The following is a 13,726-nucleotide window of genomic DNA, read 5'->3' as shown; positions in this document are numbered from 1 at the left end:
ATAAAACACCTTCCCACTCTGGACCTGGGAGTTTCCCCTAGACCGGGGAGTTTCCTCACCTCTCTAGGACCAAAGAGCACGTGGAAGAATTGAGAACGAATGAAACCCAGCTCGGAAAATTCCTAGTTTGTGATTTTAAGAAAGTCACTCCCCCATCTGAATCTCAGTTCCTCATCTGTAAAGGGAGGAGTGTAACTGGCCATCTCCGGGGCCTTCAGAGCAGGGCTCAAATTTCCCTGATCTGGCATTTCGTGAGAAGGGCTCAGCAAACTCTGGAAACCTTGCCTCCCTGTCCCCCCCCCCACCCCACCCCACCCCAACCTCCACCCTAGCCCACTCTTGTTGATATTTCTCTTCCCAAGGCCTCAAGGAGGCAACTTTCCCCGCCAAGAACCTTCTAGATTTGTCTTCCAAACCCTGCCTGCCAGAAGTCACCTCAGCTCAGTGGTTCTGACAAGAATCTGAGGAAGAAACGGACACTGGTCAGAGAGGAGGACAGGGGCAGAGGATGGAGCCAGCTCACTGCCTAGAGGAGGCAGGTGTACAAGGACTCTTGTTATGTGTTCTTCATCCATCCATGCACCCATTTCTCCATTTGGCCAACACCTGTATGTTGCATGTCTCGTTGTGCCAGGCATGTGCTGCGGGTGGAATGTGACACGACAGATGTGGCAATTGTCTTTTAAGGCATGTTGCTAGACAAAAAGTTATGTCCAAACAGTTATGAAAAGTGCCATGAAGGGGACATACAGGGACCCTGCCCAGGCGCATTTCAGCCAGAACTTGAGTCAGATGTGAAAACTGAAAAATAGTTGTTTTTCCTATGTGTTTGCAGGAGTCCCTATCTGTTCCAGATATCGATCCTTAGTTAGCTCTCTAGGTTGCAAATACCTTCTCCCAATCTCTGGTTTGTCTATTAATTTATTGCAATTTCTTTCCTATATGTTTTGCATTTTTATGTAGTTAAAATGTATCTGTATTTTTCTTTATGGTCAATGCTGTGTGTGCATTTAAGTAAACCCTTAGTTTTTCAGAGGCAATAATATTTTTCTCTGAAATTTTAAAATATTGTCTTTGTCTTTAGGTCATTTTACCCATCTATTATGTGTGTGTGTGTGTGTGTGTGTGCATGTGTATTAGGAACTTAATCTTATTTTACTTTTTGTATGAATAGTCAATTTCCCAGAAACACCTTTTTAAAAATTGTAGTAAAGTTCAAGTAACATAAAATCTACATTTGCAATGGTTGAGCCATTTTTAAGGACACAGTTACGTGGCAACTAGTTCACTCATAGCTGTGCAGCCATCACCACTATCTAGTTTCAGAGTGTTATTCATCACCCCAAAAGGAAACCCTCACTCCCTCTCTCCCTCCCCAGCCCCTGGCAACTACTTGTCCGCTTCCTGTCTCTGTGAATTTGCCTATTTGGGATCTTTCATATGAATCGAATCATAATATATGGCCTTTTGTGTCTGGCATCTTTCACTTAGCATAACGTTTTCAAGGTTCATCCATGTTGTAGCATGTGTCAACGTGTATTTCATTCCTTTTATGGCAAATAATATTGCATTGTGTGGATGTATCTCATCTTGTGTATCCATTCATCAGTTCACGAACATTTGGGTTGGTGCTATTTTTTACTACTGCAATAGAGATCCTATGAACAAATATTTGTGTGCACAATCCTTTGGGGTCCAGCATCACTTGCTGAATAGTCTGTTCTGATCTGCAATCCCACCTCTGTCCATCCTGACTTTCCACAGAGGTGTGGGGCTCTTCCTAGGCTCCATGCTCTATTGCACTGGCCTAATCATCCATCGGGGCACCAGCACTACTAGTATTCTGCAGATTCATCGTTAGAGCCGCACAGGATGTCTTGAGAGCTGGTGAGCAAATGCCCAGTCTCCTCTCCCTGCTTTGTGGTAATTGTCTTGATTCAATTTGGCCCTTTGCTCTTCCCTATGAATTTTAGGAGAAGCTCATCAAGTTGCACAAAAACTCTGTTGGTTGATTTCAGGAGAATTGGTTGTGTTTTTTTTTAATTCATTCATTTTATTGACCATGCAGTTTTAGTTCTAAACAAGCTATATCTGTACTCTATGAAGTCACTCAGTTTATATCATAGTTTACATAGTTTACACACCAGCTAGAGCTGAGAATTGCTATTTTTATGATGTTGAAGCTTTCTAGTGTGCTCACACACACACACACACACTCACACAACACACACACACTCACACTCTCATATACACACACACACACTCACACACACACACCCACACACACACACTCACACAACACACACACACTCACACTCTCATATACACACACACACACTCACACAACACACACACACTCACACACACACACCCACACACACACACACACACAACACACACACACTCACACTCTCATATACACACACACACACTCACACAACACACACACACTCACACAACACACACACACTCACACACACACACCCACACACAGGTGTTTTTCCTTCACAAAGACTTTTGCACATGACTCTGCTTGGGTTGCTATCCCTCAACTCTTCACCTAGTGAACTACTCCTTCCCATCTCAGGGTCCTCTACACCCTGCATTTCTATTGTCCTGACATCATTAGTTAGGTGTTTCTGTTATCGTCACACTTAGCTAGTTAATATTAATAGAGGAAGAGAGCAAAGGGAAGTCAGACATTGTAAGCCTGGTTGCCTGGAAGCTTCATCAGGGATTAGCACCCTCCCTTCCCCCTTCCGGTAATGGATTGTTGCGAGAAGGGAGAGTAAGCAGATGCGCAGAAGTTGGGGTGCCACAGAGGAGAAGCTTGCCTGTCAGTCTAGCTTGGGAACAATGAATTGGCTAGGGGTGGATCCCATCAGAAGCCTGGAAAATCTTGGAAAGTTAATTGGTTAGTTTGAAGAAGCTCCTGGTTAAAAGCCTAGACAAGGAGTTCTCATTCCATCTCTCTTTCTCTCTCTCTCTCTCTCTCTCTCTCTCTCTCTCTCTCTCTCTCTCTCTCTCCCCCTGACCCATGCACTCACCCATGCATTCACATATTCTCTCTCCTTAGCAGCTGCATGGCCCATGGCTGTAAGGACTCCACACACAGGAAGCTGGACTGGACTGGACTTTAAAATAGAGCAGAGACGATAGCAGTGGCTGAAGACATGGTGGGATTTTTCCATGGCGGGATGGAGGGAAATGGGACATTGGAAACCCAGAGGTTTATTTCCACCCAAATAAATATTACTCATCCTCCCATGCCAGTCTCAGGAAATTCTTTTCCTCTGGATATCACAAGAACTCCACTTCCACCCTAGGTGGTTTGGCTCAGTGGATAGAGCGTCAGCCTGCGGACTGAAGGGTCCCGGATTTGATTCCTGTCAGGGGCACATGCCTGGGTTGTGGGCTCAGTCCCCAATAGGGGGCATGCAGGAGGCAACTGATCAATGATTCTCATCATTGATGTTTCTATCTCTCTCTCCCTCTCTCTTCCTCTCTGAAATTAATAAAAATAAAATTAAATTAAAGCGCGCGCACACACACACACACAAACATCACCACCAAAACATTAAAAAAAATGTATGTTTAAAATAAAAAAAGAACTCCACTTCCACTGATAACAGTTCTTAGTTTAATGCCTGAGCTGCAGGCTCCTCCAGGGCTATGACGCTATCTCGCTTGTTGGCTTTTGTGTCCTCAGCTTGAAGAACAGGGCTGACAGATAGCAGGATCCCAATAAATATTTGTTAAAGGAATGGAGGAGGTATAGGGAGGAAGGTCTTCTGGCCGGAACACTTTGGCCATACCTAGTGAGACAGTAAACAACGTTACTTACCTTGGCATGCCTTGGGTTTCTTTCCTGGAAAGTGGGGATGTGATTAGGGTGTGCTGAGGACGAAGGTGAGCTCTGGTACACGTGAAACATTGGAGCAAAGTCTGCCCAGTGGTCAAAGCTACCTGTGTTCACTGACCTGCCTTCCCACTCCACAGATATTCAGCCTCACACTCTAGTTGGCTCCAAAGTCTTTCCACCATCAGTTATCTCATTCTGATTTTACTCCTCCCACATAGTCATCTTACCCCCATTATCCCCAAACCCAATGTATATAATCTTTAAGGTGTTTTCTAGCTCACTCAGTCAATAGAATTGCTAGTTAGATTTCGAGAACTATATGGCTCCTCTCAAAACAAAACAAGTCCAAACCCAGTGTTGACTTAAATTATTTTTATTTTATTGTTACCGAAATAGATATAAACCTAAAATTAAGCATGAAGTCCCGTCACTCACAGTTCTATAAACCAACCATAAAACCAAAACACATCTTCTAATACAAACATAACCACAAAACCAATAAAATCCAAATTAGCAACTTCAAACTAATGTGACTGGCCATATGTTGCTGAAATCAAGACCATGACATCAGGTTTAATGGGAGCAGAGTAATGTCTTTACATGTTTTATGTTTCCTGTGTCATCATATTTGATTTTGATCATAATGAGTAACATCACTGGAGCCACTGTCAGTCATTGTTTCTTTTTTTTTTTTTTTATCCTTACCAGGGGGAGAGAGAGAGAGAGAGAGAGAGAAGAGAGAGGGAGAGAGAGAGAGAGAGAGAGAGAGAGAGAGAAATCATTGATCAGTAGCCCAAACCTGCAGGCAACCTTTTGGTGCATGCGATGACACTCTGGCTGGGCAGTCATTGTTTTCTTAAAAAACACAGACACCAAAACAAAAAAACTCATTTATAATTCAGTTTGATGTGCTGAGCAATTTAAACAATACATTCTCAAATGCGATGATGAAAAATGGAGATAATGTACTTACTATGACATCGCTCAGTGCATATTTACTGTGATACCATTAATGAACTATTACAGTTGTGTTCACCAAAGACAATAAAGGCACAACTTATGCTCTAGCAAAGGACCCATTGTGCTCACTGTTACGGCATTCCTCATTCCAGAGGCGCTATGTGGGCCTGATGATTCTATTCTCCCACCTCCTTCCTCCACTGCACCCATCAGGGAACCTCACTCTCCCAAGCCCCAACAGGACACCTGGCCCCACGGGCCTCTGTGCATCCTTCAAGTGTTCCATCAGTTCCTTTCTTTTCTTGTTAGCATGAAACAACAAAAATGAGTGCGGATGAAAAAGGGGCCACATGCTAAACCCGACAAGCTCAGGGGAGGTCTGCATGGCGGCCTTACAAACTGAGACCTAAAGTAACCACATAGGATGGTCTGAAAGTAAAACTTTCTAACTAAAAGCAGTGCATGGTGGATAGTCATGTGGTAGGCCTGTATTTTTCCCTAATAAAGGTCAATCTTAACCCTAACTGAGCCTGCCTTTTTTTTTTTTTTTTTTTTTTTTGCATCTACGATGATAACAGTAACTTTGGAATATCAAAGTAATTCCCTTGCCCCCCAACCACACCTCGACCCCTCAAAACACAACCACTTCACCAGAGCAGAGACCACAAATCTCCTCATTGTCATTATCATGTTAATTGCTAACTGTTCATGAACCTATATCCGCCTGTGTAAAAAAAGTATATTTTACTTTTATCCAATCCCAGAGATGTTCCCACTTTGTTTTCTCCAGTCTCCCTAATCTATCACCAGTGAATTTCACGTAGCCCCTTTAACTCTTCCTTTGATTGTTTATGTATAAAATAAGGTGCAAAACTGCCATTTTCCGGACCATTTTTGCAATCTGTTGAGAGTTTGCTTCCCCGGCAATTGTTCTCGGCTCAAATAAACTCATAAAAATTCGTACAGGTTTGGATGTTTCTTAAGTTGACATTATTCATCAGGCCCATGCTCTTGCTTCACTTTTCCTGGTGTCAAATTACAGTCCCAATGCACTAACATAGTGAGGAAGCTAATCTCCCAGTCTCTGAAATTAATGTTCACTGGAAATGATCCTGGCAAAAGGGAGTTTTGAATTTCCACCAGTAAATAGAGGGTCCTGAGCCCCAGGCTGGGACTGAGATGATTGTCCTTCCAGCTAAGTGAGGGCAGTCGGATGCGCCTACATCTACTTCCCAGAAGTGAATGGACGTCACACGGCACAGAAGCACCCACTCTGAAATACATGTATTTTGTTCCCTTCGAAACAATTCTTGTGGAGAAGCCCGTTAGAGAAACTCTGGGCTCCAAGATCACCAAGACTGTGAGCAAGCCGCGGCAGGACCGCTAGGTGCCCGGGGAAAAGCCCCTCACTTCCGGAGCTCAGGACTCGGGGGCCCCCGGCTGGGAGCGCTAGAGCCCGCCCGTCGCGGTCGGCCTGTGCGCGCTTCCTTCCCCAGGAAACAATGGTGGCTCGGACCTCCCAGGCGCTCCGCTTCCCCCGAGGGTGGCGGTGCGTCAGGGCGCGGAGGCCGCTCCTCGCAGAGCAGAGTGACAACAGACCCCACCCCACCCTCTGACTCCCGACCCCCACCCCCACCCCCACCCCCACCTCCACCACGTGCCGGCCCGAGGGGGCAGAGGCCCAGCCACCGTCACCGTCTTTTTTTTTTTTTTTTTTTTTGCTGGTTTCAGGCTTTTTTCTGCCTGAGTGAAATGAAACAAACACCCTCTCTGCATCCAGGCCACCAGACACGCACCAGCAAAGGAGCCGTGGCGTGGTCGGCAGCTCTGTCTGTGTCCGGGGCGGGACCCGCTTTGCATAAATAGCCTCGGGCGGTGCCGAGCGGGGAGTGCGCCGCTCGCTGCCGAGAGCTCCCTGCTCCTTCGCGCCCCGGCCCGTTGCGCGCCGCCCGCTGCCTTGGAGGAGAGCGTCCGGCGTGTGGCCGGAGCGCAGGCGGCACCCCCGCCGGGCTCGGGCGGAGGCGGCCCGGCCGCAGTTCGGACAGCCGAGGCTGCCGCCGCTCCCGGGAGCCGAGGCGTGGTCCCTCTCCAAGCGCGCCCAGTTCTGCGGATCAGGTGGGTCCCGCGGGGCGCCGCCCGAGCCTCCCGGAGGCGGCGAACGGGGCCAGGCCCGGGGGCTGCGGGCTGGGGCGCGGGCGTGGTGGGGAGAGGAGAAGGGCCACCGCTCCGGCCCTGCCCGGTTTCTGCCTTGACTGTGTCCCTGCTTTTGTTCTCGTCGCTGCCTTCCAAACCTGACCCCGTCGCTGTCCTCATCCGGTCCCTGTCGCTGCCTCTGCCCAGCCTTCCAGACCGGGGCCTCAGGGGCTGGTGGCCGAGGTGTCTGCACCCGGTCCGCGGGGAGGGGGCGGGAGAGGGGAGGCTCGGGGGCATGGGCAGGACCGCCGAGGAAGTCTCTAAAGCAGTGAGGAGTCTGTCCCCGTCTCTGGGGCAGGAAGGAGACATAGCTCTTGCCCAGGACTGGATGGGAAGAGGATAGCTCTGGGTGGTAGGGTGAGGGGCGCACGAACTCCGGAGCGCAGGGGCGCAGGGGAGGAGGTGAGAGCTCGCAGAGCCCAGCACCAAGCCAAAACCCCGGCATGCGGAAAGTTTCAGACTTTGTAACTTTGGCAGCGAAGGGCCTACTGCGTTTGGGGTGATAGGAGGTGAAAGGGCTCCTTCAACTCTTCAAGTAACGCCGTTCTCACCCGAAAGGGACACCACCCCACGTTTGAAAATGGCAGAAAAACAGCTAAACAGAATGATTGCACAAACTCTTGAAAGGCGTCCAAGAAAGAGTAAAGTGGAAAAAAATGTCAGGCGTGGGCAAAGAAGAACAACTTGAGATTCCCCAATCTTCCGGATGGGAGGGAGGGAGGAGGAGGAGGACCGTGCGAGGAAGGAACCCAGACCCAGGCGGCTGCTTTTGTGGCTTTCCTTGTCCTTTGCCCTTGTCTGGCTGCTGAGTAGGCAGGCGCCTGTTGCCTTCTTCATTCACCTGGAAATAGGTGTGTTTCAGGAGGCAGGAGATGCAGGAGGAGCCCTCCTTGCTGCCTCCTAGCTGGGAGATGCTTTTCCAGACACAGCCTCAGTTTCCATAGCTCGGAAAAAGGAATATTGCTCTGAGTGAGGAAAGGCCAAGTGTGGAGGGGCGCCTGTGGGGGAGAGCGTAATAGGAGATGGGTTTTCTTTTCCACTTCTGTGCTTCCTTGGCTATGCTGAGCCTTTGCTTGGAGTTATCTCTGGGTGTACCTTGCCTCCCCTACCAGATGGGGGGCAGGTGCAAACCCCAGTTATTGTTCTAAGTAACAGGTGTTTAATGATGGAATAAGACAGGGTGGAAACAGGGAAAGAGTCTCTAGGGTTTACGGGTCCAGGAGATTTCAATTTGTGTTTCTGGGATCCTGGCTCAAGGACCAGTACGGTGGGGGAGGGGAGCCCTGGGGGCAAGGCTCTGGCTTCCCTTCCTTCTATTGGGAAACCCCAGAGGCTGTTTTTGATATCAAATTCCTCAGATCCAGCTTGGATAAACTGAGTCAAGAGGTGTGCAAAGTGATTTGGGCAAGAGCCTCCAGTAGCTAGACGGTATCTCCTAACTTGTAGGCGAGAGAATACCTTTCCGTGGCCACTGTGGCTCTAAGCCAGCGGTTCTCAACCTGTGGGTTGCGACCATCGGAAAACACATATAGCATATCAGATATTTACATTACGATTCATAACAGTAGCAAAATTACAGTTATGAAGTAGCAACGAAAATAATTTCATGCTTGGGGGTCACCACAACATGAGGAACTGTATTAAAGGGTCGCGGCATTAGGAAGGTTGAGAACCACTGCTAAGCAGTCATTTCTCCAGCTCTTAGCACCAGCTCACTTATCCCCTAACTCCAGGGCCCAAGGGCTGCCTCCTTACCCTTCTAGGAGAAGAAGCCAGTGAGTCTCATCTTCCGAGCTTTTCCAGGACTTTAGGGGGACCTTCGTATGTGAGTTGGTTTCATAGGCTGAGGTAAAAAAAAATAAAAAAGACTTAGGTTCCCCAGGAGCTAGTCAGCACACTGCCCCGTCTTAGCCCAGCCCAGCAGGGTAGGGTAGATATCACGAACCCATTTCACAGTTTAGGAAGAGAAGGTTCACGCATGGGTGTTCAGCTCTTAAATTGCAGCTGAGTTTGAAGGCAGGCTCTGTCTGCTTCTAAGGCGTGTGCCCTTCCATTAAGTCATCTCTTATGATGGCTAGAAAATGGCTAATTGCCGAAACCAGTTTGGCTCAGTGGATAGAGCGTCAGCCTGCAGACTCAAGGGTCCCAGGTTCGCTTCCGGTCAAGGGCATGTACCTGGGTTGCGGGCACATCCCCAGTGGGAGATGTGCAGGAGGCAGCTGATCGATGTTTCTCTCTCATCGATGTTTCTAACTCTCTATCTCTCTCCCTTCCTCTCTGTAAAAAATCAATAAAATATATTAAAAAAAAAAAAAGAAAATGGCTAATGGACAGATGTTATCAAAATGGAGACAAGGGTGCAAGAAGAGTGGCTGAAAGGGGGCAGCATTAAGTGGGGGGACTGGGCACTTATCTAGGTACATTCATAATATAAATATAATTGTATTTGAAATGAATGCTTTCTACCCTTTATTTTTATTTTAGTGTTTATTTTACAGATACTTTAAAAGTATTTTGCCCTGTCCGGATAGCTCGTAGCTCATTTGGTTAGTGCATTGTCCCATATGGACCACCCTCTCCACCCCCCGTCAGAGCATATATAAGAATCAACCAATGAATGCATAAATAAGTGGAACAACAAATTCTCCCTTCCTCTCTCAGATCAATCAATCAATAAAGTTTTTTAAAAGTATTTTATTTTTCTACTTTTAAAGTGTAATTTATATACAATAAAATCCACACATCTAAAGTGTTTACAACTTTTGACAGTTGTTTACGCCTTTGTAACTAACCACCACCCAAAATAAGATATAAAATATTACATCATCCTAGAAAGTTCCCATTTTCAATTGATTTTCTCTCCGCCCTTCTAGGTCACCACTTTCTGATTTTCTCACCACTGATTAATTGTGCCTATTCTTGGGCTTCATGTAAATGGAATCATCCTGTATGTCTCACATCTGGCTCATTTCACTGGACAAAGTGTCTTTTAAATTCGTCTGTGTTGTTGGGTATATGAGTAATTGGTTCCTTTTGGTTGCTGAGTAGTATTCTATTGTTTGGATGTACCATAATTTGCTTACTTAATCTCTTATTAATGGACATTTCGGTTATTCTCAATCTGTGCTGTTATTTCTTATAGAATTCTTTTGTGGACATTTGCTTTTTCCTAGTAGTAAAAGTGTTGAGTCACAAGGTATACCATTTTACATGCCATAGCAATGTATGTGTGATTATTCCACATTCTTGACAAGAATTGGTATTGTCAGTCTTTTTTATTTTGACTGGGCAGTGGTATCTTTACCTTTTGTTTCATGATTGATTTTTAAGAGTTCTTGGAGAAGACAACATGAGCAGAGAGCAGAATGTGAAATAAGATGATGGTGTGGAGGCTGCTAGGAGCCATGACCTGGGAGAGAAGCAATTAAATGATGGTTGGAACTCTGACTTTAGGAATAGGAATTTCTGGCTCAGGAGAGCTCTCTATATTACCTGAGATTTAAAGACCTGGTATTTGTACTCTGTAAACTAGGCAATTTCATCCAGACTTAAGGCTTTAAATGCTACCTCTCTAACAGTCATCTTTATCTCCAGTTTAGATCTCTGTTTGGGGCCCTCAACTCATTGTTTAACAGCGGTTTGTGCATATCTCTTCTTGAATGCTCAAAGGCACTAGAAACTCGGGCAAGTCTGAAACAGAATTCATTATCTTGTGTTGGCCTTCTGTCACTGGATAAATAATGAAACCACTAGCTGAGAGACTAGTAAATAGAAATGTTTGAGGTGGGGAGATAATGAATTTAGTCCCAGGCTAAATTGTGCTGAGCAGTCCAGGAAGATGAGGACTGGAAAATGCATTGGGCAATTTGGAGATTACTGAAGTAAATACTGAGAGCAGTTTCAGTGGAATGTGGGGCAGGCAAGCTAGATTGTTGATAGGTGAGAGAGAAAAAAGTAGAGATGGTAAGTATATTCAACTCTTTCCAGAAGGTCAGGAGAAAGATCCAGCTATAGCTGTAGGAAAACAGGATGAAGGAAATAATTTCAGATGGAAAAGACAAGTGAGATATGGGCTCAGGGGGAGGATTCAGTGCAGGAGAGGGAAGGGATGGACAATAGAGCAATAGAGGAGCAGGAGGGAATGAAGAGGGTTGGCTCTGAAAGGAGGATGGATGTCCCCACCTCTGAGATTAGATGTGAATGAATGAAGATGAGAAAGCTCATCAAAATTCCCTGTTGACTCTCCATATGCACAACTAATCATGACATGTAAGGTTCTTCACCATCTGCTCCCTTATCTCACATATAAAGTATGTATCAGTTAGCTTAGTGCAGCTATGCTGTGTAACAACTAACCACCCAAGTCTTAATTTGTGACCACAAAGGTTTACTCATGGTTCACATTACATGTCAGCTGTAGGGCAGTTGCAGCTGCACGGTTTCTGTGGCTCTGCTCCAGGTGCCAGCCAGACAGAAGATCTGCTCCATTTGTCTTCTCATCACAGAACCCAAGCTGAAGGAGCTATTCGTTATTTTTGTGGTGAGAGCTGGAAGAAGAAGGAGGTGATGTGATACCTCTTAAAGCCTTCACTCTGTACTGGCAGACTGCCACATTTACCCATATTCCATTGGTCAAAGCCAGTCATTTGACCAAGTCCAAAAATCAATGGGTCAGAGGTATATACTCTGCTTATTGGCAGGGAATGGTACTTGGAAGCCATAATCCAGTTGACCACATAGATTTGTTAATAACTCCCTGATACAGATCCCCACTTATCTAAGGGAATCCCCATCACAGCCTGGGCTTTGGTACAATTGTTCCCGTTTGCACAAGCATGGCAATGCCCTTTCAAGTCTCTATATCTTTGCACACATGGATCCTTTGTCTGGGAGTCATCCCCCTACCTTGCTTTCCTGCATCTAAGTCATAAAATCTATGACCTAGGTCACTTAATCCTACCTCTTTACCAACTCTTTAAATCGTTCTTTCATTTCCATCCCCACTGTTCCTGCTCAGTTGAGGTGCACCCCACTCCAGCCTGGATCTCCGCTCTATGCCCTCTCTCCACTCCAGTCTTATGTCTTCTGGTACATCTTGTCACCTAAGTCTTCTTTCCAGACATCAACTAATTGGGTTTTTCAGTCTTTCCAAGCCTCCCCCTGACCTCAGGATAAAACATATATTCTGATAGGTGACAGTCAAGGTCTTGAATGAGCTGTTCTCTACACTTCTCATCACCCTCATCACCTCACTCCTTAGAATTTCTGCTCCAACCTCAGGGAACTACTATCATTCATGAAACCCTCTCCAGGTTTTATGCCTCTGGGCTTTCCTCCCTGTGCTTGGAATGCCCTCCCCATCTCCTCCCCAAACTCACCTGCAGATTCCTGTTCATCTTTCAAGACCCAGCTTCATCATCATCATCTTTGCGAAACCAATCTCTTCATCCTGCCTCCCATGAATTAGGTACTCCTCATGCTCCCCCCAGCTCCCTGGGCATCTTCCAACACACTTCTGCAGTTATATTCTGTTGGGTGTCATGGAGCTGCTGGAGCAGTGGGCACACTGTTTGGGACCACTCCTTACTTGACCCACTGTGGTGAGTAAGTGTGTCTCTGGAGGCCCGCTGCCTGAGTTAGCATCCCTAATGACTATCAGACGTGGGGCAGGGCCCCTCACATGTAGCCCAGGCTGAAAGGGCTGCTGACAGGAGCTTTCCTTCCTCTCTGAGAGAGGGAGTCCAGGTGAGTTTGTTCAGGAAGTCAAAGAGTGATGTATGTCTGGTCCATGGACTGAAAGCAAAGGGGTTATCATCTAGTATATTCAATCCAGAATTATTTCTAAAAGCACTTCAGTTCGGAGTTGTGGGGCTGGGTGAAAAGATTAAGAAAACAAAAACAAAAAACAAAAACCCTCATAGACAGCAGTATGGTGATTACCAGAGGGGAAGAGGATGGGGGAAGTAGCGAGGTTAAAGGGGAGATAAATGGTGATGGAAGGAGACCAGACTTGGGGTGGTAAACACACAATACAATATACAGATGATGTATTACAGAATTGTACATCTGGAACCTATATACTTTGGTTAATCAACATCATCCTAATACATTCAGTAAAGCCCCCAAAATACTAATTTTTAAAAATGTCCTTCAGTTCTAAAAAAAGGAAGTAAAAATATGTCATCTAAATCTCCAGCTGAAGAGCTGATCTGTTCAGCTTGTCCAAGTCCAGGGTGGAGGCCAGAGAACTCGGCCGCATGCCATCCAGAACTGGCTGTGGGACGTGCCCAGATGAGCTCCTGGGGTCATTGCATTATTTTTATTGCCAGAGAGCATCTTATAAAGGAGAGGTGTTGGTGGCAGCAGGGTGGAGATCGGAGGCTTAGTGCTCACATTTGTGAGCACCCAGGGAGCCCCATGCAAGCATTTGCAAGGGAGCTGGGTGAAGGGCGTGTGCTTCCTGTGGTTCCCTGAAGCCCTGTGACCTTGGCGGATGTGAAAGGCGGGGAAAAGTGTGGCGTTGCCCCTTGGGCCAGGTCCTCACTGGGAGAGGGAGTGACCTGAGACGGAGGAGGAGAGCCCAGAGAGAACACGTCTGGGAAGTCGGAGGAAGAGAGGGTTTCTTGGTGCCTGTGGTCAGCATGGTTGAATGTTGTCATGAGGTTGGATGAGAGAATGGGCCCTGGGATAGATCAGCTGGTGGCTATGGGT

General features: G+C 46.6%; 1 protein-coding gene across 2 annotated transcripts in view; it reads left to right on the top strand.

The window, feature by feature from the left end:
• The first annotated feature begins 6,808 nt into the window (after positions 1-6,808).
• Positions 6,809-13,726, top strand: part of GGTA1 (glycoprotein alpha-galactosyltransferase 1 (inactive)) — a 52,138-nt gene continuing 45,220 nt past the window's right edge. For both annotated transcript variants that reach the window (XM_036329895.1, XM_036329893.1), the window contains exon 1: positions 6,809-6,937. The gene's annotated coding sequence lies outside the window, so the exon portion shown is untranslated. The remainder of the gene's footprint in view (positions 6,938-13,726) is intronic.

The sequence above is a fragment of the Myotis myotis genome, unplaced genomic scaffold, assembly GCF_014108235.1.
Source record: "Myotis myotis isolate mMyoMyo1 unplaced genomic scaffold, mMyoMyo1.p scaffold_m19_p_12, whole genome shotgun sequence".
Lineage (NCBI taxonomy): Eukaryota > Metazoa > Chordata > Mammalia > Chiroptera > Vespertilionidae > Myotis > Myotis myotis.
Note: the sequence above shows the minus strand (reverse complement) of the source record. Positions and strands in the feature narration are given on the sequence as shown.